The 26,986-nt window shown below is 39.1% G+C and overlaps 1 protein-coding gene across 9 annotated transcripts in view; it reads left to right on the forward strand.

Moving 5' to 3' along the window:
• The window catches only part of NRG1 (neuregulin 1), a 1,119,525-nt gene that overhangs the window by 1,042,824 nt on the left and 49,715 nt on the right, over positions 1 to 26,986 (forward strand). Inside the window, exon 1 of one of the 9 annotated variants that reach the window (XM_030312324.1) lies at positions 908 to 961. The exons of the other annotated variants lie outside the window; for them this stretch is intronic. The gene's annotated coding sequence lies outside the window, so the exon portion shown is untranslated. Of the gene's footprint in view, positions 1 to 907; positions 962 to 26,986 lie in introns of those variants that run through there. 9 annotated transcript variants of the gene reach the window in all.

Genomic DNA, 26,986 nt, shown 5'->3' on the forward strand with positions numbered 1-26,986 from the left:
GATTTGACCCTGTCTGATGTCTAATTTTTTTTAAGTTTATTTATTTATTTTGAGAGAGAGCAAGTGGGGGAGGGGCAGAGAACTAGGAAAGAGAATCCCAAGCAGGCTCTGCACTGACAGTGCAGGGCTCGAACTCACGAACCACGAGATCATGACCCCAGCCGAAGTCAGACACTTAACCGACTGAGCCACCCAGGCACCCCTGATGCCTAATTTATAGGTTTAAATTTTAAATTTTAGAAATCGGTAACTTTCTCTGTAACCTTGATGTCTTCTCTCCAAAAAAGATTTATTATAAAATCATAGCATAAAAAAGAAGGATATAGTGTTTTTTATCATTATAATTGCTGTCTTAAATATTTTTTTCCAGGATTCAGACTAGCCGGGTAAACCTCCCTGTTTTTATACTTCTGGTTAGTGCTCTCTCCCCGACTGTGACAGGTCCAAGTTACCGATATGACTCCTTTCTGTTTCTTTCCTTAAGGAGTGAAAACATATGGGGTGGGGGTGGGGGGGGGACGACCTAGGATTACAAATGATATACCTAACTTATATTAGAATGTTGAAAGCAATGAGTCTGAACTTAGAAACAAACCAAGAGGCAAGGAAAAAAAAAGGAAATGATTTTTTTTTCTATATTACATTAGGGATGACACATGAAAGAAAAAATTGAGGAAATCCAGAAACAAGAATCTATTTTCCAAAATGACAGCTAAATGAGATTTTGGGGCCCACACTAAAATGAGCTGAGTCAGAGCAACAAGCAATGGCCAAAGGAAGTGATGGTGTATATGAAAATCTGCAGGTTTAGAGTGACTCAGAAGATGTAAGAAACCCTTACTCAGGCACAGGATTGCCTGTGGCACACTCGCCTGGAAACGGTTAAAAGACAGAAAGGGCTGAGGGAAGGCGATATAAACCTGGATACCTGCTTTCCACTAAGATCCTCTGATTCTCTAAGGTGAGTAACACAGCTGTCCTGAGAGATGCGTGGCCAGCTCTCTGGTAACGCACTGAGGAAGGTCTAAATGAGAGAGCCCCAGAGACTGTGAAGCCAGACCAGCTCTGTGCTTGGGAGCGGCCAACGATGACTCATAGGAGGTGGAGGACAGTGTGCTCCATTTACGGGCTAGGTTCAGAGTGGTGCATGAGACAGAGTGTTTGGTATTAATGATATAGTGATACCACAGAGGACGGGGAGTATATAGCCAGTTACCACTGAAGTTAGGAACAGAGCTGTATTAACCCAGTGTCTGAATCTAGATGCAAAGGACCCGTGTGGTGCCAGCTGCTAAATTCTTCATGATTTTACCCTTGAATGAATACTGGACTCAGGCGTCTTGGGACTATTGATATTTCTTTTAAAAATCCTGATCTATACGTCAACAACACGCAACCATCTTCAGCATACCAGTCTTTATTAATAAAATAGAAAAGATGATATGGATCATCAGCCTCGGAAAGGAGACAAGAGACACTACAAAGAATCGGTAATATCTACAATACATCATTGTTAACAACATCTCAGTGAGGAGTGAAACAAGATTATTCTGGCATCATCTGTGAGAATTTCAGACAAGCTATTTTAAGAGGAAAGTGGGCAGATAGATGATGGATGGAGGGATGAATAGATGCAGGGGTGGACGGAGGCAGAAGTGGGTATGCACATTGAAAGGTGTAATAGAGCACTATCGTCTGAAGTCAGTTGAAGTTATTCTGAAAGGAAAAAGAACAAAGGAAAAACCGGAAGCCACAGATGGGACTAGCAAAGCTGAGCATGAGCCTCAACACACTGTGAGGAGGAAGCACTATTAAGGAGGTTGTCAAACTAGACAGATGATCCATTACTAGTGGAAGCCAAGAGGCTCAGAACCATTAGCAGCGATTGTAATCTTCTGAGTGCCTGGAGAGACCATCGCAATTCATCTCGGAATGGTTATTGCTTCTTACGTGACAGTCATGAGGACCTCACTAGGTCCGAGCCACAAACTTTTCTGATGAAAGATGGAGCAAATTGCTAAATTTGAAATCATCCTTGCGATCGGCAGCCTGCAGCTCGGGGTACTCAGGAATACAAATTAGCCTTTTGTACAATAGCAGTAATTGTGCTGGACTTTCACGATCAAAACGTGTGAATGAAAGACATTATTTTGAAAAGAATTCATTCCAGGTATTTTGGGGAGGAGGAGAGCTGGCATTGCTTTCAGAAATTGTATTTTTACATGATTTATGCTACCATTCTCCCTGATTCGTCTTGATCAGGCATAGCGTAGTGAAGTATTTAAGGGCACAGGCTGAACACAAACTGCCTCGGTTTGGTATGTGCCTCTACTTCTTTGTTGGCTATGTGGCCCCAGACAGTTGTAATGTTCGGAGGCCTCAGTTTCCTCATCCGTAAGATGGGGACAAAAATAGCACTTGAATCATAGAGTGGTAAAGTTTAGATGAGTTATTACATGTAAAGCACTTTGACAGTATCTGGCACATAGCAAGCACCGCCCCCCAAAACAGAATCTTTCTCTATCTCCCATCGCTTCCTTCTATTATTCTCTGAGCTACGTGTGAGCATGCGCTCGCTGTAGCATACTCGGGCCTGTGGGCAAAGATCCATAGGGAAGTGTCGTAGCTGCAGCAGGAGAAGAGGAGTGGGCGTCCCTAACATCCTGGCTAGATCTTACCAAGAAAATAGGAATTAGCTTTGATGGTATATAGAAGAGAAAACCATGAGACACAAAAACAAGGCATCAGGCTACTGATATTTTTAATGAAAGAAAAAGAAAAGAAAGGATTGTCATTAAAATACATCGAAAATTTACATCTCATGGGGCGCCTGGATGGCTCAGTTGGTTAAGTGTCTGACTTTGGCTCAGGTCATGATCTCACAGTTCAGTCCAGGCCCCGCATCGACCTCTCAGCTGTCAGTACAGAGCCTGCTTCAGATCCTCTGTCTCCCTCTCTCTCTCTCTCTCTCTCTCTCTACCCCTCCCCAACTTGTGCACGTGTGCTCTCTCTCTCTCTCTCAAAAAATAAAAAATTAAAAAAACAGACGTTTTTAAAAAAAGAAAATTTACAACTATGGGCTAAGATATGTGGCCCTTCAGTATTCGTTATAATTTCCAAATATGTTGTGGCTTTTCTCACCTACACCACTCACCCCATCTAGAAGGCTTTGCCCTACAACCAGTTTCCAATAATTAACATTATACCCATATTTCAAAGCATGGGATAAAACTGCCTTTATTCCCAGCTACAAGGATTTGCTAAAAGCTGCTTTTATAAAGATCTTAGTTTTTAATTTGCCTTACTTTTCTTATCAGACAATAAACTCTCTAAGACATAAATCCTGTTATCATTACCACTTATTATTTTTAATCATCACCTGTGTGCCTCCCCCTGCCCAATCCTGACCCCGTGTGCAGTGAATGCACAAAAAAATGTTTGTTTTTGAACTATGGAATGAATCTCAAATCTATATAGGCAAGGAATTTCACTCCCTGGTAAAACTCCCAGAAAATCTTTTTCCAAGCCCCAGAAGACCCCGTGTAATGAAGAGTGACAGCTTTTCAACAATGATTTCACTTACCTATGAAGTTATTAAAACAGTTGCTGCTTTAGATTGCTAATTAATAAAGATAAATAAATATTCTCTCCACTGTTGGGCCAGTTGGGTTCTCTGTGCATTCTTGTTCCTGTTTTCATTCTACTCCTGACCACAGTTTGTTGCTGGTTCATCTATTAGGCATTTGAAATGTTGAATTACTCGGCATCACATTTGTTCTTGTATTGTCTAGGCTCTAGTCAGCCTCCTGGGGTCGTCACACCATAATCTTAAACACAACATGTGCCTTGTGGCCCAGATGTTTTCCAAGAGCGAGTGCTGCAGCCAAGAAAAGCAAGATAGTATCTTGAATTCCCAAAGGGATTGATAGGACTGAAAAAGCAACCGTCCAGCCAACTGTAGAGCTGTCCAAGAAAAAGTGAGCCTATTATTTGTATAGTTTGGAGTTTTTGTGATCAAACAGAATTTGAAACAATTTTTTGGATAAGATCTTGTGCTTCACAGGTTCTCATAATATCTGCTTCTCTAGTGTGGACTTGGGCACTTGGCAGTTTGTAGATAAAACTAGGATTATAGGGACGTCAAGAAAACCAAAAACAGCAAAGAAGGGAGGAGTTCATGTGTTGTTTCTCTATGTATTGTGTCTCCATACATGTGACATGATAAAAATTACCTTTCTTTGCAAATATTTGCAAGTAGCACAAAAACAAACAAACAAAAAAACAACAACAAAGATTGCTTCTAGAAGGACACTTAGAAAATGGTAGCGGTGACTAATCTGTACTTGTGGCTGTTTCTGTTTTTCCCCTCATGAAGTTTGCCTTTTATAGTTTTGCAGTGAGCAGTGAGTGTTTTGTTTTGTTTTAAATAGCTACGTTATATCTTTTTGTAGTGAAGGCACCTTTTGGTTTATGTACCTATTAACAAAGAAATGATGTGGTAAATGTTACATCATATTTTCATTTCATTATCTTCTTGACTGATTCACATCTCTTTTCACAACTTTTAATACAGCTCATGGTCATGAGTATCAAACTTCAGGGAGTGTGTAATTTCACATACACATCATGATAATAGCCAATTTAGACTTAGTCCTACCTCTTGCCCCTGGAAATGTTTTGGCTTCTGTTCTCATCTTAGTAACTTGAATTATATCATTATGTGGCCTCACCTCGGAAAGAAGAACCAATAGGAAGCTGATTTGGTTCTGGGGTCTACCTAGGACTTAAGGTCTGTCTGAGGAAAAGTGGTCTGAGATATCAGTGCCCTTCCTGAAGCAAATTTTGATACACCCTCAACTCTGAGATCCCGGAAGGAGTCCGACTCTAGCAGAGTTAGGTACTCACTGCTGACTTAGATCCAAGGGCTTTTCAAAATTCTTAAAGCATCTGTGTCCCTGTTTTCTCCAAGTGAAATCCTATTGTTTTGTTTCAAAACAATAAAGTCTGATTTCCTCTTGTTGAAGTAACTTTGGGACCATACGACCCCATAATTCCATTGGCCCCACGTTCCACTCACATTCTGCAGCAGCCTGTCACCCACACAGCACCATGTGAAAACGTCTGCTCCACGCCAGCCAGACGGGACCGCATCACCTGGCCGTAGGTGCAGTGAGGACAATAGAGACCCAGACATCACTTTTGCCAAGTGCCCTTGCTGCATTCCCAAGAACATATGTGGCATTACTGTGGGACATTTAAGCCAATATTTTAGGCCCTGTTAGATTGTCATTAGACTCTAAAGTTCTGTGTGTAATAGTAATAGTGTGTAAAGACCCAGGGCTCCATAGGATTAAAATCAGCACCTGTAGATCTTGGGAAATGAACTCTGTGGGCATGTCAGGAAAGCAGAGGAGGGCAGACAATGACTTTTTTTTTTTAATGTCAATAGTAACCGTGAACAGACTGACCCTTTATCAGAGATCTTGATATTTAGGCTGAGGTGGCCATCCCCAAAGAATGAGTAATCTGAGGTGATTTTATTTTATCTTCTATTCCTAGAAGGAATAGGAGGAGTATGTAGCCACTATTGTAGGGGGATATCCTTACGAAAGTTACGTAGAAATATAGGGGTTTTGGTGTTCTGTATCTCAACCTCTGTCTCTCTGTGGGTTAGCCATTCATTGAGCGTAAACCCCTCTATCCCGCAAGAAAAGGCCGTCTGTAACCTTCATTTTCATGTAAGTTAAAAGGTGAAATGATCATTCACTCCATCATAACATGCAGCCTTGTGCTCCATGCCATTTCCTCTACTGATAACAGCCCCCAAAACATACCTGTTTGCCCAGGACAGGATTGCTCCAACTTGCACTAGACACGCTGTCTAAGAACAGAACCTGAAGATGACCTGAAGAAAAGAGAATCCCAGGTGCAACCACCGTTTTCTTTATATCCTAGTGAATGAAGATATTAGTATGACATGTGGAGCAGCGCTTAAAGGGCGTTTATGGACTTTTGTTTCAACTGATCAAAACTTTGGAAAAGGGTAGCTTTTAAGTAGCAAGATTCTGCAAAAGTTAAATATAGGAAGAAGAGCAAAGAAGTTGTGGGAATTGTTGGTGTGACTCATTTATAAATTTGTGTTTTCTTCCTACTAATTAGGGAGTTGCATTCAACTGCGGTGTAAAGAGATACTTTAGTGGTACCCTTCTTTGAGCTTTTTACATTAATGGTTGAGCTGTACACATATATATGTATGTATATATATATATATATACACATATATATATGTATGTATATATATATATATATATATATATATATATACCCTCTTCACCCTGAAGAAAAAAATGATACTGATTTTATCACATCGCCATCTTCATAGCTAGCAGCGACTGCCTTTATTGAATACCCACTGTATACATAGCACTGTTCTAATCAAAGACAGGCAAATAAATAAACCTTTGAGGTCTCTTCTTCCTTCTTTATTTCCATAACTTAATTTGCTTCCAAAACCCACTCTAATATGCACAATGACTTTAAGTATATTCCAAATCTAATCAGGTAATTTTTTTTTTTAAGTGTTCTCGGGACGAGGTCGGCACTACCTCTTACATACACACACACTATGAGAATTTAGCACAGTTGGCTGCCGGCAACAGACACTAAGATTTATTCTGTGTAGCTATTTTCTGGCCTTCTGGATGCCAGCCAGTTGCCTAATGGATCATGAGTGAGTCAGTTTCATTCAGCCTCTTAGCAAAGTCAATTTGTCCAGCAGCACACGATTTTCTGTCGTGTAGGGTCTTTGCCTGGCACTACTGTGACAAGTTCAGTCTGTGTCTGCATCCCTAGATTCCAGCTGGGCTTTGGCACCAGAAGGCTGGTCTAGAGAATGAAAGTCCTCTTCTAAGGAGGAAAAATGGTGTAATGAAACTTCCTGGAGAAATTAGTCAGGCCTACCCGTATTCAAAAGCGGATCACAAAAATATCCATATGTGAGGATATGTGCTTAAGATTTGCACGTGCAGTGAACAACATCATTTGCCTTTTGATGACTTTAGGCCCAATCGCTCTATTTCAAGTTGCAGAAAAATAATGAAAACAGGGTCCACCTGGAAGGGACTGAATGCCATTTGCTAATAAACCTGAGTCATAGCCCCGTGTTGAAGGTCAGTGTGGCCCCTTTTTATTTTTTTAAAATTTTTTTTTAATGTGTTTTTATTTTTGAGAGAGAAAGAGAGGCAGAGTGTGAACGGGGAAGGGGCAGAGAGAGGGAGACACAGAATCCGAAGCAGGCTCCAGACTCCGAGCTGTCAGCACAGAGCCTGACGCGGGGCTCGAACTCACAAGCTGTGAGATCATGACCTGAGCCGATGTCGGACGCTTAACCAACTGAGCCACCCAGGTGCCCCAGTGTGGCCCATTTTAAGGAACTCTGCCTGGTGAATGGGACAAGGGACTGATCCCAGGCAGGAGTTAAGATAAGTGCATCTTCCCTACTCCCACGGCCCCCAAATCACCATGTATGAAATTTCTCTCTCGTGGGCTGTTTCACCAACATGTCTGAGTCCAGTTGCATACCTGGAAGGAAGATATCACCACACATGTCAGGGTTTTAAAATACGAGCAAATTGGGGCGCCTGGGTGGCGCAGTCGGTTGGGCGTCCGACTTCAGCCAGGTCACGATCTCGCGGTCCGTGAGTTCGAGCCCCGCGTCAGGCTCTGGGCTGATGGCTCAGAGCCTGGAGCCTGTTTCTGATTCTGTGTCTCCTTCTCTCTCTGCCCCTCCCCCGTTCATGCTCTGTCTCTCTCTGTCCCAAAAATAAATAAACGTTGAAAAAAAAAATAAAAAAAAATAAATAAATAAAATACGAGCAAATTACCTCTTTGTGGAAGAGAGCCCTATCACCACATGCTTCTAGGGGTAGCTCTCTTGATTTGTTTTGAATGCCCAAGATGTCATGTTTTTTCTTAAGGAAGATATTGGGGTGCCTCTGCTGTTTGCAGGAACATATAATCCTGGAAGAGATAACAAAGCTACATTATGCAAAAAGGTTGTTGCTCGAGCTAATGGCTCCAAGGACGGCCTAACTTGTGTTCTCCATGGGGCAGACATTTTAAAGTGAATACTTTAGTTTTCAAAGAATTCCCATTCCTAAAGTGGCGTAGTCGGCCCTGGCATTGCAAATAGAAGAAGAAAAAAATAGCATGCATGGCATGCTTTTCCTTTCCAGCCAGCAGCGTCTAGTTCAGAAATCGTTAGATGCAAGGTGCTAGGTGTAAAATGACTGCAAAATTCGGATTCCCCTTGGAGCAAATGCGGTGTAATGTACACAGTACTTTGTTCGTTCTGTTCTATTCGATGCTATAACATCAAAATCTAGAGAGCCATTGTGAAATGAGGAGAGATGCTCTCCTGGACAAGAAAGGGTTTGGTTTCCATTATGCATCCCTTATATTTGTTAAAAGTATGTAGAAGAAAGCTTAGCTGCATCGACTCTCTAAATTTGAAGAATTAGAGCAGACCACTCTCCTCTTTGATTCATTTTTCAAAAATTGTACGTAATGATGCGTACCTCATGCTTGTCTCTTTTCCCCTTGTCTTTTGTTTCTTCCCGTCTGGCCTGAGGAGCCAGCTTTTGGCTTCTTCATCTGTGTTCTCTTAGCTGTTACGCATCAATGTGTTATGCAGCACATTCTACCAGGTAGAGCCTTTCACTAAGGTTCTGAGGGTTGTAACTTAATCTTCCATTCTGCCTTTCGCCCCCAGAATCTATGCAGTCAAAACTCACATTTTCAAGCTATATATCCCATATTATATCCAACACTTGCTCGTATCAATTATTATCATAATTTGAGATTCTAGATTGCAGATGTTCATCCTAAGACTTTGCCAATATTCTCAGGTCTGTTGGGTTGGGGTTTTTTTTGGTTTTTGTTTTTTTTTTTCCTTTCCCACAGATGAGTGTTCCAATTGAAGTGTGTTTTCTTTTCAAGACTCTTCGATATGTAACTGTTCTGACATTTCCGAGATTGTAGTATTCCTAATATTTAGTCTCATGAGGTGCTTCATTTTTAAAAGTACTCTTTTTATTGTGTTTCTTTCCTGCTGACCCATTGTTGCACTAGATCAGTTCCTTATTTTTCTTTTGAGCATGACTAATAATAATAAAGTCTGAGCTCCGGTCTCAGATTCCAGATTTTAATTGTATAAAGCAACTATGAAGACCCACACTGACAAGATGCTGAGCCTAAATGAAATTAGGTCATGTCTCTGAGAAATCATCCTGTGAATCAAGCGGAATGTGTGGGTGTGTGCACATGTGGGAAAGAGAGAGAATGTACTCACACGTAGCCCACAGCCCGCGACGCTAATAATATTTCCTCAGACTGCAACCACTCAGTGCCCGTGTGGCGAAATGAAAAGAGCTTTGGGGTGTATCTAGTATTTACGTGACAGACGGGGACCCGAGAGCCTAGACGGAATACGTGATTTGCCTGAGATCCCACAGCACAGTCAACCCAGGTCCCTCAGTATGCTGCAGGCCCAGCCCTCTGTGCTTTAAGCCATCTCTGAATGGGGCCTGGAGGGCTGCCTGACAGTCAGGTGCTTCACAACTACTGGTGGTACAACAGGGGAGGGCAGGTGATGTTTCAGGCTGTCGATCTCGAGATTCTAAAATTTACCAGCAAGGTTGTGAACCCAAGGGTTGCTAAACAAACCTGGAGAACATCCGTGTATCATCATCGCAGTTTTACGGGAAAGCACAGAAATGAATAAAAAGCAAAGTAATGGCACCTTCTGTACCAGGGAAATAGAAACATCACAGAGCAGTCGGGAAAGAGTTGATTATAGGCAAAATGTTCCCTGTGGGACTGAAAAACAGGATTGTGAAAATTTGAAGCTGGGCGATGAGATGTTCAACTGTGATGTTAGGTGATAGCCCTATGGGCATGGCCCACGTGGGTCTCTAGATTCGGTAACGTGATCAAAAGCACCACTCCTTTTTGCTAATATGATTAAGTGCCATCTATTAAAAATCAGATGCTTGCAAATGGGAGCATCTAAATAACTGGAGGAAGCAACATATTGTGTAGCCATCGTTATCAAAGAATAATATCCAAATAAGGATATGATCAAACAACTCGCAACGGTCCCAAGAGCGAAGCAAAGGAATGTCCACAGTATTTTAAGCCAGCGTCTGGATGCTAAAAATCAGCCCAACTAGTCGAAAGTGACCGCAAAATTAGATGATTTTGACCCAAAAGAATGCCTTAACCTCCTTTCCAAGACCGTTTGCCAGCTTTCCATTTCTGTGTTTCCCCTCTGCACCCCGGCCTCAGGTGGAAATGAAGATGTTTTTCCGTTTGTTTTGTTTTGAAGACAGAACTTTATGTCACTGAACTGTGATGTGAAGGCAGGAAACTCTTGCCTTCAATATCAGCATTCTCGGGGAGACGGGGAAAATGAAAAGACTATTCATGTCTTAGAAAAGCTTTCCCAAGAGTTGGATCATATTAGATAATGTCATGATCCTCTTCACTTTCAAAGTTCCTTAATTACCTTAGAGAGGGAGAAATCTACACTTCTTTTTCCTTAGTGGAAAACAAGAGCACAGAGCTCTCCAGTTGAAAGCCCTCCTCAATTTCTCAAGTTGCCTTTCATTGACACTGTAGTTCCTCCATCGACAGTAACCTCTGGCTGCTCCACATGTTGAAGGCCACGAGAGCCTTGAAAATTATCAGCATGTCAGAAGTATCGATTCTATTAAGCAGCCTCAAAATGCTTCCTGCTTTTACCCATATTTGGTTTTAAAATGTTTTCACACAAATTCATTGAAGGTGGGAGGTAGTAAAGGCTCGTGCGTCTTTCCCAAGAACCTTAACGTGCAATGTAATTAATCTTTAAAGATTGTTTCATGTGTCTGAGTTGCATACTTGATGTAGGTTAATAGAGTGGAAGTTCTATAAGGTGTCGGATAGGGTGAATGTTGTCTGCAGTTCCACCTGTAGAACCGACTTCATTGCTCCATTGAACATTAGCGCGGAAAGAACAAGTTCTTCATAGAGGTGGATTGAGAAAAATTGAAGTAGGCTAAGCTTGAGGCAGTCTGTTCTGCTGAAGAATTACTAGGGACACCAGAGGCGATGGTTCTGGACTGGTCAACCCTCTGAGCTTTGCCCTGCCTATAATTTTCATCACGGATAATTCAGAGAACTCTCAATTTAATTAAATGTTTCCATCATCATATCCAAAGTTCACTGTTTATTTTTGGCTTGAGCAAATCAGGAGATTGCTTTGTGCCTAGTACTTACCTCTATGTAAGAGCCTGAAAAATTTATTTTTCTTATTGGCTGGTATGATGATATTGAACTACTTTCAAGTGTCAAAACTCTTTCCTGGGGCTGATGTGGTTCTCTGGGATACGTGCACACTGCAGTAGAATTTCAACTCAGTTACATGACTCCCCGAGAAAGAGGGGTGGGAGGATTAAATGTGGAGCTGAAAAGATACCTATCTCCAACCTATATCTGTACGAGCTGGAACCAGTTAGCATATAGCACTAGGAGACCAATCAAAAGACATGGCAATCAGAGTAAAACTGCATTACAAAAATAAATTTCAAAGGCTTATATGATTTTCATAAATCAGAGAAGTATGGCTCTCTTAACTTTTAATAGCATCTGAATTACGGCCTAGGCTTATGAAGAATCAGAAAAACAAATTTCAGTGCTATCAATGATTCCTCAGTGTAATATGGAACAATCCATTAGACATCAATGTGCTGAAGAGGTAACAGCCATTTTCAATGAGTAAACATAAGTAAAGCACATAGAGTAAAATTGCTTTTTTTATATAGCATTCAGGGAACAGCTGGAAAATGGAAGATGCGTAGAAGGAGTGCAACATCAAGAAATACATATCGGTGATTCAACGGTAGGAAAAGTTCATTACAGGAGAGTTATGAGGGCAGACAGGATTTTCTAGCTGTCGGGGAGCTGCATGGCAATGTGCCCACATGCCAGCAAGGGCATTATAAGCCATAAGCACATCCCAAAGGTGTTAAAGTGGCAGCCATATCTGTCTCTGATTGCACTGGAGAGAAAACCCAGATGGTAGAAAGTCTTCAGAAATAAGAGCCCATAAAAGACCCCTGAGCACATAAGAAGTGATAATGACAAAATAAAGGCCTCGGAAAGGTCAGCTGGAAACCTGGGTAAGGAAGCAAAGGCCCCCACCTCAGCTGAGCTCAGGATGGCCTTTGCGAGAAGACTGGTTTGCATCGTCTGTGGCTTACTGCACTTTACCAAAGCTCGTCCCAGAGTTTCTAGTCTGTCTTTTTTGGACATGGAGGTGAGGTGATTGAAAAACAACAACAACAGCTCATATAACTGATACGTGGGTCTGACTTTTCACATAATATTAAAATCTTAGGGCCAGGAGTCATTTCCAGAGGGCATTGAGCCTAATCACGGCCTTCAGACAGGACTTCATTAAACCAAGGAAATATAGTATCTGCCTCATCTCTTCACAAATAAGGCACTAGCCTTCCTGGAAAATAATTCTGCATTTGCCATTATAAATGCTTCCAGTGATAAAGACCCTAAAGCTAACCCACAGTTATTTTGCCAAGTATATTTCGGTGTCTTAAATAAATGATACATGTTCTCTCTATTCCATTTGGATTTGGATTTGGATTACCACTTTATACGAGTGCATTTATCCTATGATTAATTGGTTTGAAACTATATGAGTGATTTTGCATGGATAAAACTGCCAGGCAAATGTAACTTTGCCTTTAATTAAGAAATCATTAAAAATGGAAGTTGTCTACTTCCTCCTGTTCTGTAGTTGACAGTGATTGAGGGGCTTGGTGTGCCCGTGGTGGCACAAAAATGGAATCTGTAAATTGGAGCAGTTGTCAGACCCAGATTCTGATTAGTTAAACAGCTTGCCTGGGTTAGTGATTAATGCAGTTGTAAGGGATGAAATCTGCTTTCCTAGAGAAGTCAGAAGAGAACCTTTAATGGATTAGAGTTATGTGATAGTTGTCCAATTATATGGATCATCTTTGAACTTAGATTTAGATGTAATTTAATATTGAGACTTGAAAAAATAATGGGAAGATGACTTTGTAAAAGAACAAAATTTTCTGGTTTTTGTTTTTGTTTTTATGTCACTGTCTAAATGTGATTAGTGTAGGTTTTGAGATTATTCTTTTAGCATTTCTTGTCTTCTGTTGTCTGGAGCCGTCATTTCTCTGGAGATGTGCTAATATTAATAATGGCTCAACTTTTGCTCTCATGTCAATATGTAAGTCTTTGCTCAGTAATATAGGGGTTTGGGTTATCAACAGGACAAAGAAGTATTTAAGACAATATTCAAACGCATAAGCCTCTTCTAAGGATTTAGTAATTCAAGCGATTGAAAAAAACTTTTTTTCCAACAATTTTATTGTGATACAAGTCACATTGCCATAAAAATCACCTCTTTACGATTCATTATTTTTAGTATCATTTCACAAAGTTGTGCAACCCATCACCACTGTCTAATCCCAGAATATTTCATCACCCCAAGACAAATCTCCTAGCCGTCAGCAGCCCCTCCTCATTTCCTCTTCCCCACACCCCCCAGCCACGCAAGTCATTTTCGAAGCAGGTGTTCTGATTAAAATGCTACATCTGTCTTTTGTGTTTGTAGCTGTTAAAAATGTTAGGAATTGCAAACAATTGATTTCACATATATAGGTATGGGTAAATTATTAGAATTTTTTTCATCTTTAATGAAATGAAGTAATAAACAATGAAATATTTCAATATGTACAATTGGTGAAATCATTTTGGCAATACTTTGAATGAAATGAAGGAACTAACATGAATACTTTTATCTAACTCAAAATGGACACGAATAGGAAGTCAAATTATCTAGGTGGGTGAAGGATAAATTCTATTAAAGAAATAAATTAATTGCCTTCTCACTAGTATATAAACCTCTTCTATAAACTGTATATAATCACATTAATAGAAGTTAGATCAGAATTACCTTTTAAAAAATCTGCATCCCCTTTTAATTTTTTAACAACGGCTTCCTTCTTACCACAACTACAATAAAGCTTTATTCTGTTAATTGGTACCTTGAGTTAATCCTGCATATCAGCTAAAAGAATTGAGTTGAAGTGTAGGTCTGTGAACAGAGGGTGTGATAAGTTACTTGATAAGGGACCTAAGAGTACAAAGGGAACATGCAATTCATGTAAGTAAATATACTACACACATTTTATGTTTTTCCAGTTTTTATTTAAGTTCCAGTTAGCTAACATGGGGTGTAATATTAGTTTCTGCTGTACAATGCACCGATTCCACGTTTCCCTACAACACCCCGTGCTCATCACCACAAGACTACACACATTTTAAATAATAAACACCATGCTCATGCGGGACTCAGCATGTTCTTATCCCGTCTCCTCCTCCAGCCCATGCCTACCCTGTAGACCCTTGCCACACTGCCTGTTTTCACTTAGAGAAGGCCGTGCCCCTTCTTGCCTTTGGATCTTCAAACAAGTCCTCTGCTCTGAAAATCTAAAACCCATCCTCCCACCTCCCACCTCCCACCCCACCCCTGGCCCTTTGCTTACCTACTTAGCTTCTCCTTCAAATCCCACCTCCATGGGAAGCCTTTTCAGTTTTGCACATGAAATCAGGTCCCCATTCGTGTTCTCAGAGCACCCCAATTTTTGTAACGTTTGTGATCCTATGCTAATCTTCTCTATTTTCCAAGATGGAAGAAAGACTAAGAGGCACTGGTTGAATTTTTTTTAATATTTTATTTTATTTCTGAGAGAGAGACAGAGTGCGAGCGGGAGAGGGGCAGAGAGAGAGAGACAGACAGACAGAATCCAAGGCAGGCTCCAGGCTCCGAGCTGCCAGCACAGAGCCCAACGTGGGGCTCAAACCCAGGGACCGCAAGATCATGACCTGACCCGAAGTTGGATCCCCAACCGACTGAGCCACCCAGACACCCCAGGAGGCACTGGTTTAATTGTGCAACACAACATGCATACACATACTCACTGTGTGTGTATACTGATGATCCAATATCTTTTTTTAATTTAATCTAATCTTTTAAAGTAAGCTCTATACCCAATGTGAACAACCCCAAGATTCAGGATCGCGGGCTCTACCAACTAAGCCCACCAGGCACCCCTACTCATGATCCAATATCTTTTTAGAAAATCAAAACTTTGGACTTTCCACTAAGTCAGACCTCACTTCCTTTTAAGAATTCAGAATTATTTTTTTTTCCACACATCAGTGTTGTGAGATTCATTCCCTGTGTTTAGAACAAGATGCAAGAATGCCAGGAATGATATCTTGTCATAATTAGCCAGCTTTCACTATTAAAATCTCCAGCATCTGTCTCTCAGAAAAATGACAGTTCAGTGATAGAGTGGCACCAACGTGATTTAAAAATACTAATTTTTTTGGTCTTCTAGTTGAGTAATTGTGAATTTTTCAGAGGGTTTTACATCTCACTAAATCCCTGATTTCTCACTTAATTAAAACTGTCAACTAAAGAGCATGTGCTTAACTAAAAGATGATTCCCTTCGCTAACATGAACAAAAAATTTGACAAAAATTATAGGTATTTCGGGGCCCCTGGGTGGCTCAGTCTGTTGGGCATCCGACTTCGGCTCAGGTCATGATCTCGCGGTCCATGAGTTCAAGTCCCGCATCAGGCTCTGGACTGACAGCTCAGAGCCTGGAGCCTGCTTCAGATTCTGGGTCTCCCTCTCTCTCTGACCCTCCCCTGCTCATGCTCTGTCTCTCTCTGTCTCAAAAATAAATAAATGTTAAAAAAAAATTATAGGTAATTTATCAGTTAACTGTTTTCTGGCTCATTTCTATATTTTTGCCCTGCTACCTTCTGTGAAGGACTTAAGGTATCCTAATTCGTCTACATTGGTTTGCTCGAACAAAAAGAAAATATGAATGCTGTGCCCTGATAGAGGAGGGACCCGCTTGAATTGAAACTCTCCCAAGTGAATTTTAAAAGTCCATAAACTGACATGGGATCCCGAGACCATGAGATCACATAAGTGACATTTCCTTGAGATTTCATCACAAGATAAATCCAAGTGCTAGGAATTGTATTTTCTCTTTGCCCAGAAATCAAGTATGTTCCTAGGCTGACTCATCGGTAAGAGTGATTTCTTATCTTTGAGACAACTTGCACACCTAATATCAAAAATAGAAAACCTTTGAATTACTTTTCCTGTGGTAGGAATAAAAGTAACTTATAACAACAAAAAAATCAATAAGAAATGGATGTTTAAGGAAAATATGTCCCGAGTGCTGTTTTTAAGGCATTGATCAGATACTGCCTGCATCTAAAAAACAACTCTAGTTCATCACCATCACTTATTTCTCTCAGGAAGCTTATGAGAAAACATGTGGACTTCTGAAAAGCATGTCATTCTAAGTTCACATGTGCCTACCGATCACACCTGTATTCGTACATGGATGAAAATCAAGTGATCCTGTTCAAACAAACAGCAACTTGTATCCGGGCATTTGTGTTGGTAGAGATAAGCTTTCAAAGGAGAATGGATTCGTGGATGTTACGAATTACTGTGAATTTTCACTTGCAAAATTATCAGCCAGCTCTTGGAACTTGAGGAAAGGAGGAATCAAGAAAAGGAGGTGGACTCAAAAGTGCAATTTGGCACGTGCCTGAGTGGCTCAGTCAGTTAATCGTACGACTCTTGATTTCGGCTCAGGTCATGATCTCACTATTCTTGAGTTTGAGCTCCGTGTCTGCTCTGTGCTGAAGAGCCTGCTTGGGATTCTCTCTCTCCCACTCTCTCTGTCCCTCCCTTATTTGCACACGAGCTCTCTCTCTCTCAAAATAAATAAACATTTAAGAAAAAAGTAAAGAAAAGTACAATTTTGCTTGATTTTGATGATGATTACCTTAAAGAAGTCAATAACTGGATAGTATCTAATTATATTTTCTATTTGTTTACAGAAATATTTTTATATTTTAATTTCCTAAGTAATGGCATGCATCTCTAAGGATGGGAGGGAGTTTGGAGATAATGTTTTGAGACATTCCCCACCTCTTTAGCCTTCTTGTCTGGCCCAGAAGCCCTTGGAGGGCTCTGAGCCAGTTGGAGCCTGAACAGGACCGTATGGAGCAGGGAGGGGATTGTTCTGACCCCTTTGGGAGTCTTCAGGTTTTCTCATCTCCTCAGTTTTAGAGCGGGGCTGAACATTATAATAAATGCTATTAGTTTTGAAACATCCTTTCATCTGTTTGACTTCTCAAGTGATCTGGCACTTTGATCTCTTTGGTCTCATGATATGTAGAACTGTCCCGTTTCAGGTTTTTAAAATTTTTATTATTTTCACAAATATTTGGTGTGGGATGTAATGCTTTATTTGTAACTTATGTGCAAAGTTATATAGAATTATTATGATTCCTAGACTTTTCTAGTGGGATCTGAGACATCAAATCGGAAGTTTGAAAATCAGTAACAGGGGCACCTGGGTGGCTCAGTCGGTTGAGCATCCGACTTCGGCTCAGGTCACGATCTCGCAGTCCGTGAGTTCGAGCCCCGCGTCGGGCTCTGTGCTGACGGCTCAGAGCCTGGAGCCTGTTTCACATTCTGTGTCTCCCTCTCTCTCTGTCCCTCCCCCATTCATGCTCTGTCTCTCTCTGTCTCAAAAATAAATAAACGTTAAAAAAAATTTAAAAAAATGAAAATCAGTAACAGGATCAAATAAAATTAGTCTGTTTCCTCCCCAGTAACCATAAGTCATAAAAAAAAAAAAAAAAAGTTCTGCTTATAGAGGCACATGCAAGGTCAACTTCTTGGTTTAGTATTCTTCATTGTATGTCTGATACCAGTCTCAAAAAAAAAAAAAAAAATGGGAAGGGACATGAAGTGGAAGAAAACTCTGAATTTTTCATCAGCTGAATATCAGTTGTTTATCTATAAAATAGCAATAATTTTCTTGGAATAAGAAAAAGAATTTTTCCTACCACATGAACACATAGAAGCAAATCTTATGACTTAGACAAAAATGACTATATTGTACTATTTTCTCTTCTACCTATTTTTCTTCTAAAATAGTTTCTTCCAGGACTTTGGAGACAGATAGGGACTCAAGTCGGAACGAGTTTTGAATGCATTTTTTTTTTCTTTTGGTAAATTGATGGGTAAAGAAATATAATTTATTTTCTTCTGGTCAGTGTGTTCACCAGGAGGAAAACATAGAAATGAAAATCTGTTCTTATACATGAAACATGGCTTTTGAAAAAATAGTAATAAGTCAAGCTGTTTTAAAAATTTGGAACCAAAACAGGAAAATTTTGCTAAATATTTGGAATAAAGGTATTTACACAATTTAGTTTATGCTCTGTTCTTTCATTTGAGGGTCTTTAAAGACTCTTAATGGCTCAACACCCATTATTTTCATTGAGGTAGTGTTATAACACATTCAGCACATTTCAAGAAGTGACGCCTTCTCTAAGGACATGCTAGACCCTCACAGTAGTGACTTCTGGTAAGGATGGTTTTATTGTCCTCACCCCTGTGACTCCTTTGCTGATTGTGGTACCCTGGTTAATTTCAGATACCATCAGCAAAAATGGAATATGCTGAACAAGCACTTACAAACTAATGGCTCTTTATAGAACAGAGCTTTGGCCCTTCAGTAACAAAGAATGATTCAGAGGAAATGAGTTAATTTAACAAATTGCCAATTGCCCACCAGCCCTCCTAGCAGAAGGATGATATATGCAAGGTGCACTAAAAAGAATGTTTTCCTCATCTTTTTTTCTCCCCATTCTCCATCTCCCATTACCCTCTGGGGAGACAGTAAAGGTGGAGGGTGGAGAGCATAGTAAATAGAAAGTGTGACTGGTGAATGTTTATAGTGATTTTTTAAAGCTGGATTAAATCAATTTAGAGGTAAATCTTCAAAATGATCATTTCTTTTTTTTCAAGGGTCTATTTATAATCTCGGTATCTTCGTTTGAGGAGCAGTGATACTATCAGGCTTGCCTTCTAAAGGTTTACTAAGTTGTATAAGTAGCTTTGCAGGAGATGCAATGAAAGAATTTTTGTGTAATGGACTAGAAGATTCAGCTATATGTCACATTTACAACATGAGAAACAAGTAGTCTCATATTTTATGATGAGACAGCCGCAGAGCAGCCCCACAAAGGGGTGGTTCAACATCTGTATTAGAAGGCAAGGTTTTATTTCCCCAGGCCCAAAGCAGTTTAGATTTGAGAGCAATGTTGCCTGCATTTCTGCACAATAAATCTGATTATTCCCCGCTCTATTTTGCCACTACTGTTACAAAATTAGTGGAATATGTTCAAGTATTTCTGCTTGAAAAACATCACTGAAATACAGTGCTCTTGTCAAGTCATAGTACAAACAAGCTCATGTTTATCATTTACAGGCAGGTTTTATTGGTCCTGGAGCATTTAGTCACTCCAACCCCTGTTCATCTACTGATGGCCAATAAAAGCTATAGGAAGTCTCATCAATGAAATTAGTAATCTGTGGGGACAGAGATGCATTAATGCCTGTCATTCTAGATTTGTGATCTTTGGGATATGCTTTTTATGACCATTGAAAATATTGGCTTGCCTTAATAAAATGTAATGTTGTTTCTGTTGTTAAATATATCTTAAAATGTGAACACAAAAATACTCTTTGATAGCCAAATGAAGTTTTTTAATTTAATAAAGTATAGCTTTTGGGAATAGCAATCAGTGTGTGATAAGTGACCACATATTTCAACTAGTTTCTGCTACACTTGCCAAAAACTGCTAAAATAGCAAATTTTTTGCTTTAGAGATTTATGGAAGTGAAAACATGCAAAGAACTTTAGGTATTTTTCCACTTTGTAATGGGATCTCCTTCTTGATCTCTCTTTATTGCCTGTCTCAATGTGCACCTGTTACAAATTGAAGAATTAGAACCAGGATGTCTGAGATTAAGATTAATATGGATCATTTTGTAGGCTGTAAAATCTTGTCGGATCTTGCTCAAATGTGAAAATTGTTGAGTTTAACCCAAACCACCAGCATCACCAATATATTGTTTAATTCTCTCCTTCATATCATAGAACCTCAAGTTGGAAGAAATCTTGAATGGTTCCAACACCAGCCCTACCCACCTTGAAATGAGTCCCAACTGTCAACTGGTCTGTGCTTTCTTCAGACCCGAGAAAATGTCCAACCTACCAAAGCTTACCCATTTTATCATTATTTAGCTCCACCAATTTTTTTCATATATTCAGCTGAAAATTGCTGTTCCTATTGCAGCCAGTCTCTGCCCCCTTAAATATGTAAACATTCCACACATGCACCTTTGATATATTTGAAGACATACCCTTTCTCTGGATTCTTCTGCAACAAACACCAATGTCATCTACCTTTTCAATATGGTAAAATTTGGGTCTCTTCACCAAGCAGATTTCTGGACACTGAACAAGTTCCATTTTTCCAACGTTCTTTCTACTCTGTTCTGGCAAGATGATTTCTTATCATGACTGAGTCAGCGGCATGCATGGTGGCTAAGTGAAATAGGGATGTTCTACGTCTTCTGGGCCTCCACTTCAGGGAGCCTGCTAGGAGTATTGGTAGCATATAGTTTGAAAGTTGCCCATGCATCTCTTCACCTTCTCCCCTTTAATTAACCCTTAGTACTCAGGAATCGTCGTCTACCTGTGGCGTTCGCGCTGCGAACAGAGCAGTTCTGTTGCAAATTCAGCCTACTTTGGGGACACCGGATGTGCTTCACCTCCACAGTGTAGTGAGACCTGTACACGCGGAATATCGTTGAAAACCTGACTCTCAGGTTTTGTGCAGTACCTATCCCTGGACTGCGATGAGCTCAGAAGCAAACCTTTCTGTTGGCAATTTTATTAACTCCTAAGGTATTATTGCCTTTGGACTTGAATCTTGAGACTATTGGTGCAGAGGAAGGAAGCAAGAGAGTGTGGGAGAGGAGTGGGGGGGTCGATTTTGTTAGCTTGAAGGAAGTTTTAATTTGAAAGTTTCCTCTACCCTCTTTGGTTCTATCACAGCAGAAATGGAGTGGAAATCCCTAAGGCACAGCAACAATATAGTGGTGTAGTTGTCATCTTTTTGCCAATTGGATAAAACCAGTTTTAGGACTGAATGAAAAAATTACAGCCCTGTGGTTTGTTTTTATGACTCTGTGTGTGTGTGTGTGTGTGTGTGTGTGTGTGATTGTACATCCTCTCCGTTAAAAAAAAAAAAGCTTAAAGTGTCATATATTGTTAGAGTTGCCTGATAAATTACAGGATGCCCAATTAAATTTTAACTTCTGATAAACAATGCATAATTTGTTAAAGTAGGTTCCAAGTAGTGCATCAGGCATACTTACACTAAAAATGAGTCATTATAGGAAATACAAATTTATTTGGGTATCCTATATTTTTGTTCACTAAATCCAACACTCTTCTTTCAGGTGAGGCAGGACAGCTAGTGAATCTTGATCTAGTAACTGAACTGTATTCCTCCTCCTAGAGAAGGAAACTGATCCCTGCCTTTGAGGATTATCTTTTAACTTTTAAGAAGTGAGGGCTATTGATTCTTAAATGGCAGGAATCCCATCCCTTCTTGTTTAACCCACCCTGATGGGAGCCTGGGGCAAACAGAGAGGCCAGCATCTAGGATTCTCCTTGCCTAGGGGCTGTGGCTAGGTCAGAGAGAGGGTTTTACAAAGTGGTCAATGTGGAAGGAACCTGAGGGTCAAGGAAAATAAGTAGGAGTGTGGTCCAAGCCAGGAATATTACATTTATCATTTAAGACAAAGGTTTAGTCATAGGCTATAAATTAGAGAAAAGGAACCTGAACATGTACAGGATGGGAAGTATGACAGAAGAACGGCCTGATTTTAAGGCACAGGGGTGGAGTAGACATCCATGGGTGTAAAGGATATAAATCAAGTTAAGAGGAATTTTCTTGCAGAGAGATGATTTAGCAAAATGAGGTAAATTGTACTGATAAAAGTGATCCAGACCAAGATTTGGAAACCTATACCAGCTTCACCAATAATAAATCTGTGTCTCTGATGAGTCTAAACTGATACCAGGGTAGTAAGACCAAAGGTTTGGGACTGTCAAGAAGAAGCTCATCTTAGATGAAAACTTTGCCAAAGATTCTTAGATGTGAACTGTGTTTATAAATAGATCCATATGTAGGCATACATGTATTTGAATATTTTATCTTTCCACCACTAGATAAATGGAATTGGTAAGGATATGAGTAGACAAACAGGAAAAAAACATAGAACCATCTTATTTTATCTGAGACACTGGTGATATGCTACTGAGCAAATCAAATGGAATCATTTTGGCACAGTGTCTGGGAAGAGACTTCTATGCGATGGCCAATTTGCTTTTTTTTTTTTTTTTTAGTTAAACTTGAAAATTAATTATCTTTAAGTGTGTGAGTGTGTATAGATGTGGCCGTGTATGTCATTTTCCAAGATTATAAAATTACAAAGTAACAATTTATTTTATGGAAAATTTGACCAACATTTTCACTTGGGAATGTTAGCCTTCAGTTATGACAAACACTGGAGGTCCTCAAAAAAGATTCAAAAAATTCCTTTGGGGTAGTCCATGAAACCTGGAGATTGAAATTGTAAGGAAGGATTGGCAGTTTTCTTTTAGAATTTTCTCAGATAACATTTCAGCAAATGTTAGTCTTATATAATTTGATTTAGTTGGTCATTAAAACTCATAGTCAAAATTAATCCTGTAGAACAGAATTTCAACAGAAGAAAGCTTTAGAAATGAATCTTTTTTGTTTCTTTGCAGATAAATGTTACTTAATTATTATCAAAATTAACATAATTTCAATTATTTGCTAGGTTTACAAAGTCCTATTGTGAAAACACTTTCTTTTATTCTAATGATATTTGAAAATTCTAAAAAAAATAAAAAGCAATGCAATTTAAAGGAAAAGGTTTTTTTGGATAATTGGATGCAATGCTTATTCATCACTTGATAAATGGTATTTTTAATTCAGTTAATTAGAGTAATTTATAACCAATTATTACATACAGCAGACTTGTCATTCCATTTCTATAAAATAAACATATGCATTGATATATTTGTATTGGTAAGTAGTAGTAGTAATGAAATATTACCTAAAATAAGTAATAATAACATCCTAGGCTAAGAAAATTGTAGAAACTTTAGAGCCATGTCCTCTTTCTGTTTGTTTTTTTTTAATTTTTTAAGTTTATGTATTTATTTTTGAAAGAGAGACAGAATGAGGGGGGGTGGGCAGAGAAAGAAGGAGAGAGAGAATCCCAAGCAGGCTCCACACTGCCAGCATGGAGCTCAACGTGGGGCTTGAACCCACGAACCACAAGATCATGACCTGAGCCGAAACCAAGAGTTGGACCCTAACTGACTGAGCTACTCAGATGCCCTGAACCAGGGTCTGTTTCTAATCTTTTTTCATAATCTTAAGAGAAGGATGGGAGAAACAAAAGTCATTATATATAGCAAAGTGCTTCCTCAAAATTGTTTTCACAGCAATTCAGAAGAGAATGAAAAAAATTAATCCGAGATCGTTTCAATCAAATTTATTGTGAAATAAAGTGTTACCTTTGTGCAGGCAGTAATGCACATTTATATTTCATGGCCAACAGTATTTAGAATGATGTCACTGGATTTCTGTGCTAAATATTAAAATAATTCAGCTTTGAATTTTCCGTTAAAAATTATATTATAAAAACGATTTAGGTACAACCCCCTGGTATTTTGAAGCTATGTACTTCAAAACAAACAAACACATTAATTAAAAATAAGTCTGCAAGGTGCATGGTAGTTGTGTTGTGTTTCTTTTAGAAGGAATGTGATTTTTGTTAAAATAAGTTGTTGCTGCAGCTGCCTTTCAGAAAATGAGGATTCTATATTAAATAATGCTTAACAGCAAGAGTATCGAAGACTAGTAATATTTTTTTCTCTCAGTAAAAAGGAAAATGCTGGAGATTCTCTTCCTCTCTGCCCCTCTTCCCACCACTAACTTCTAAAATTATAGGTACAAAGTATGTTTTTAAGCTGGAGGGGGCACCATTTTTAAGTTTTTTTAAGTTTTTTAAAAAATTTCGTTGTACTTAACATACAGTGTTATGTTAGTTTCAAGCGTACAATATAGTGACTCAGCAGTTTTATGTATATCTCAGTGCTCATCATGGTAAGTGTACTCTTAGGGATCCCCTTCACCTGTCTCATCCGTCCTCCCATCCCTCTCCCCTCTGGTAGGGGGAGTTTGTTTGTTCTCTGCAATTAAGAGTCTCTCTTTTGGTTAGTCTCTTTTTGTTTGTTTGTTTGTTTGTTTTGTTTCTTAAATTCCACATATGAGTGAAATCATATGGTATTTGTCTTTTTCAGACTGACTTCTCTCCCTTAGCATTGTAGTCTCCAGATCCATTTATGCTGTTGCAAATGGCAAGGTTTCATTCCTTTGTATGGCTAAGTAATATTTCATTGTGTATATTCCACGTTTTCTTTATCCATTATCTATCATTGGACACTGGGGCTGCTTCCATAATTTGGCTATTGTAAATAATTCTGCAGTAAAGATAGGGATCCATTTATCTTTTCGAATTCGTGTGTTTCTATCCTTTGGGTTAATACCCAGCAGTGGAATTACTGGGTCATAGGGTAGTTCTATTTTTAATTTTTTGAGGAACCTCCATACCGTTTTTCACAGTGGCTGCACCAGTTTGCATTCTCACCAACAGTGCACAAGGGTTCCCTTTTCTCCACATCCTAACTAACATTTGTTGATTCTTATGTTTTTGATTTTAGCCATTCTGACAGGTGTGAGGTGATACTTCATTGTGGTTTTGATTCGCATTTCCCTGAATATAAATGGTGTTGAGTATCTTTTCATGCATCTCTTGGCTGTCTCTATGTCTTCTTTGGAGAAATGTCTGTTCATGTCTTCTCTGTGGGAGCACCTTTTAAATTAAATATTCTTTCATTATCATAGGTAATCTGTACAACATAGTGACGTTATTTGTAATAAACTCCAAAAGGTTAAATCACCTGTGTTATACCGAAAAAAACCCCTCCTAAATAAGATTTCATTTCTTAATTTATATTATTTTATCATATTGTGATCTGCTATAATTTTGAAGGTATTTTAAATGTTCTCATATTTGTTTCTAATATGGTTAACACAGATTATTGAGAAAGGCCTTTGAAACAAAGTAAGTAAAAATAATGAATAGAAGGAAATTCCATCTGTAATGGAATCATGATATTGAGTATTCTAAATTATAGAAGTTAAAGATCTTGCAGAGTCAGACCTCATATCAGAAATTATTTTTTTTGTAATGTTTATTTATTCATTTTGAGAGGGAGAAAGAGCATGCACATACATGCTAGTGGGGGAGGGGCAGAGAGAAGGGAGAGAGAGACAGAGAGAGAGAGAGAGAGAGAGAGAGAGAGAGAGAGAATGAATCTTAAGCAGGCTCCACGCTCAGTGCAGAGCCAGATGCGGGACTCGATCTCACAACCCTCAGATCATGACCTGAGCCAAAATCAAGAGTAGGATGCCTAACTGAGCCACCCACATGCCCCAATATCAAGAATTCTTAAATGGGGATCTATGGGATAACTATGAATTGGCTTCAGAGGAGGGGTCTATGAAACTCCAGAATTGTATGCCAATTTTTTTTATCTTCAACACGTAAACAAAAATCCATAGCAGTCCCCAGATTCTGAAAGGAGTCTATGGCCCTCAAAATAATAAGAACCACCATCTAAAATACTCAAACTACTTTAAAATAAATAAATAAAATACTCAAAGTACGTGAATGGTGTGTTGGAGACACAGGGACTTGAGATCTGAGTTTGAATCTTAACTACAGTTTTTTATCTGTGGGACCTTGGCAAACTCCTTACTCTCCTGCGACTTTACTTTCTAAATAGGAGAATACAGAATTTACAGGTTCTTCTGAGAGCTTTATGAGGTCATGTGTAGTTTTTCCCTGGCATGTTAAAGTCACTCAGTAATTGTTATTTCCTTTCCCTCCATGTCTTTCCTCCGAGATGATAGAAATAGTGAGCGGAAGCCACTAAGTGTTAACATGAAGCTTTAATCTCTGTTGCCTGTTATCACACATGGGTATATCCAACCTTGCATACAGGAGTCACTTCTTTACAGCAGCTTTCAGTTGTGCATTTTTATAATGGAAAGCAACCACATTAACTGCAGTATGGTCCAGGGTGACGTTTGACACCTACATGTTTTTTTTTTAATAAAGTAATTTAATTTAATTGCTTTTTCTTTTTATTGTGGAGGAAAACATGGGCATGTTAAGTATTCACTATGCCGAAGCTTCCCTTTCTGCCCTCAAGAGCTTTTTTCAAGGACGCCAAACACTCTTCCTAATTACTTTTTATTGATTTCTTGACATTTCTGCTCAACATTGACTGCTTATTTTTAGGAAACAAAGGATGCTAAGCTAAAAATGTTGATGGCGCATTTGAAAGTACAAAGTTCAATATCTGAGTCATGTCTCTTACACGCTTTTGAAAAACTGTATACCGGCTTTGTTATGTGCCTCAGTTGTCTTATCGCACTGCTGAGAGAAATAGAAAATTCTGTGATTCTCAGAAGTCTTCCAAAGCTTGAATTTATTTTGAACAAATCTGTGACTTACCCTCCAATATTTCAGGTTAAAAATAAGTAAGTAAAGGCAGTCAACTGAATAAAAACTAGTAAAAAGAAAAAAATCTACTGAAATACTAAACAGAGAAGAGGCTAATGAAAATTAAGCATCTCAACTCTATGTTATACATTCTGATTCCGATTTTGCAGTCATATGCCATTAATTAGATTAACCTTTAATTATGTCTGCTACTGTCTAATTTGTAGCATTAGTTTTGTTAGGGACGGGTATGTTAA

Source organism: Lynx canadensis, chromosome B1 (assembly GCF_007474595.2).
Source record: "Lynx canadensis isolate LIC74 chromosome B1, mLynCan4.pri.v2, whole genome shotgun sequence".
Taxonomy (NCBI): Eukaryota; Metazoa; Chordata; class Mammalia; order Carnivora; family Felidae; genus Lynx; species Lynx canadensis.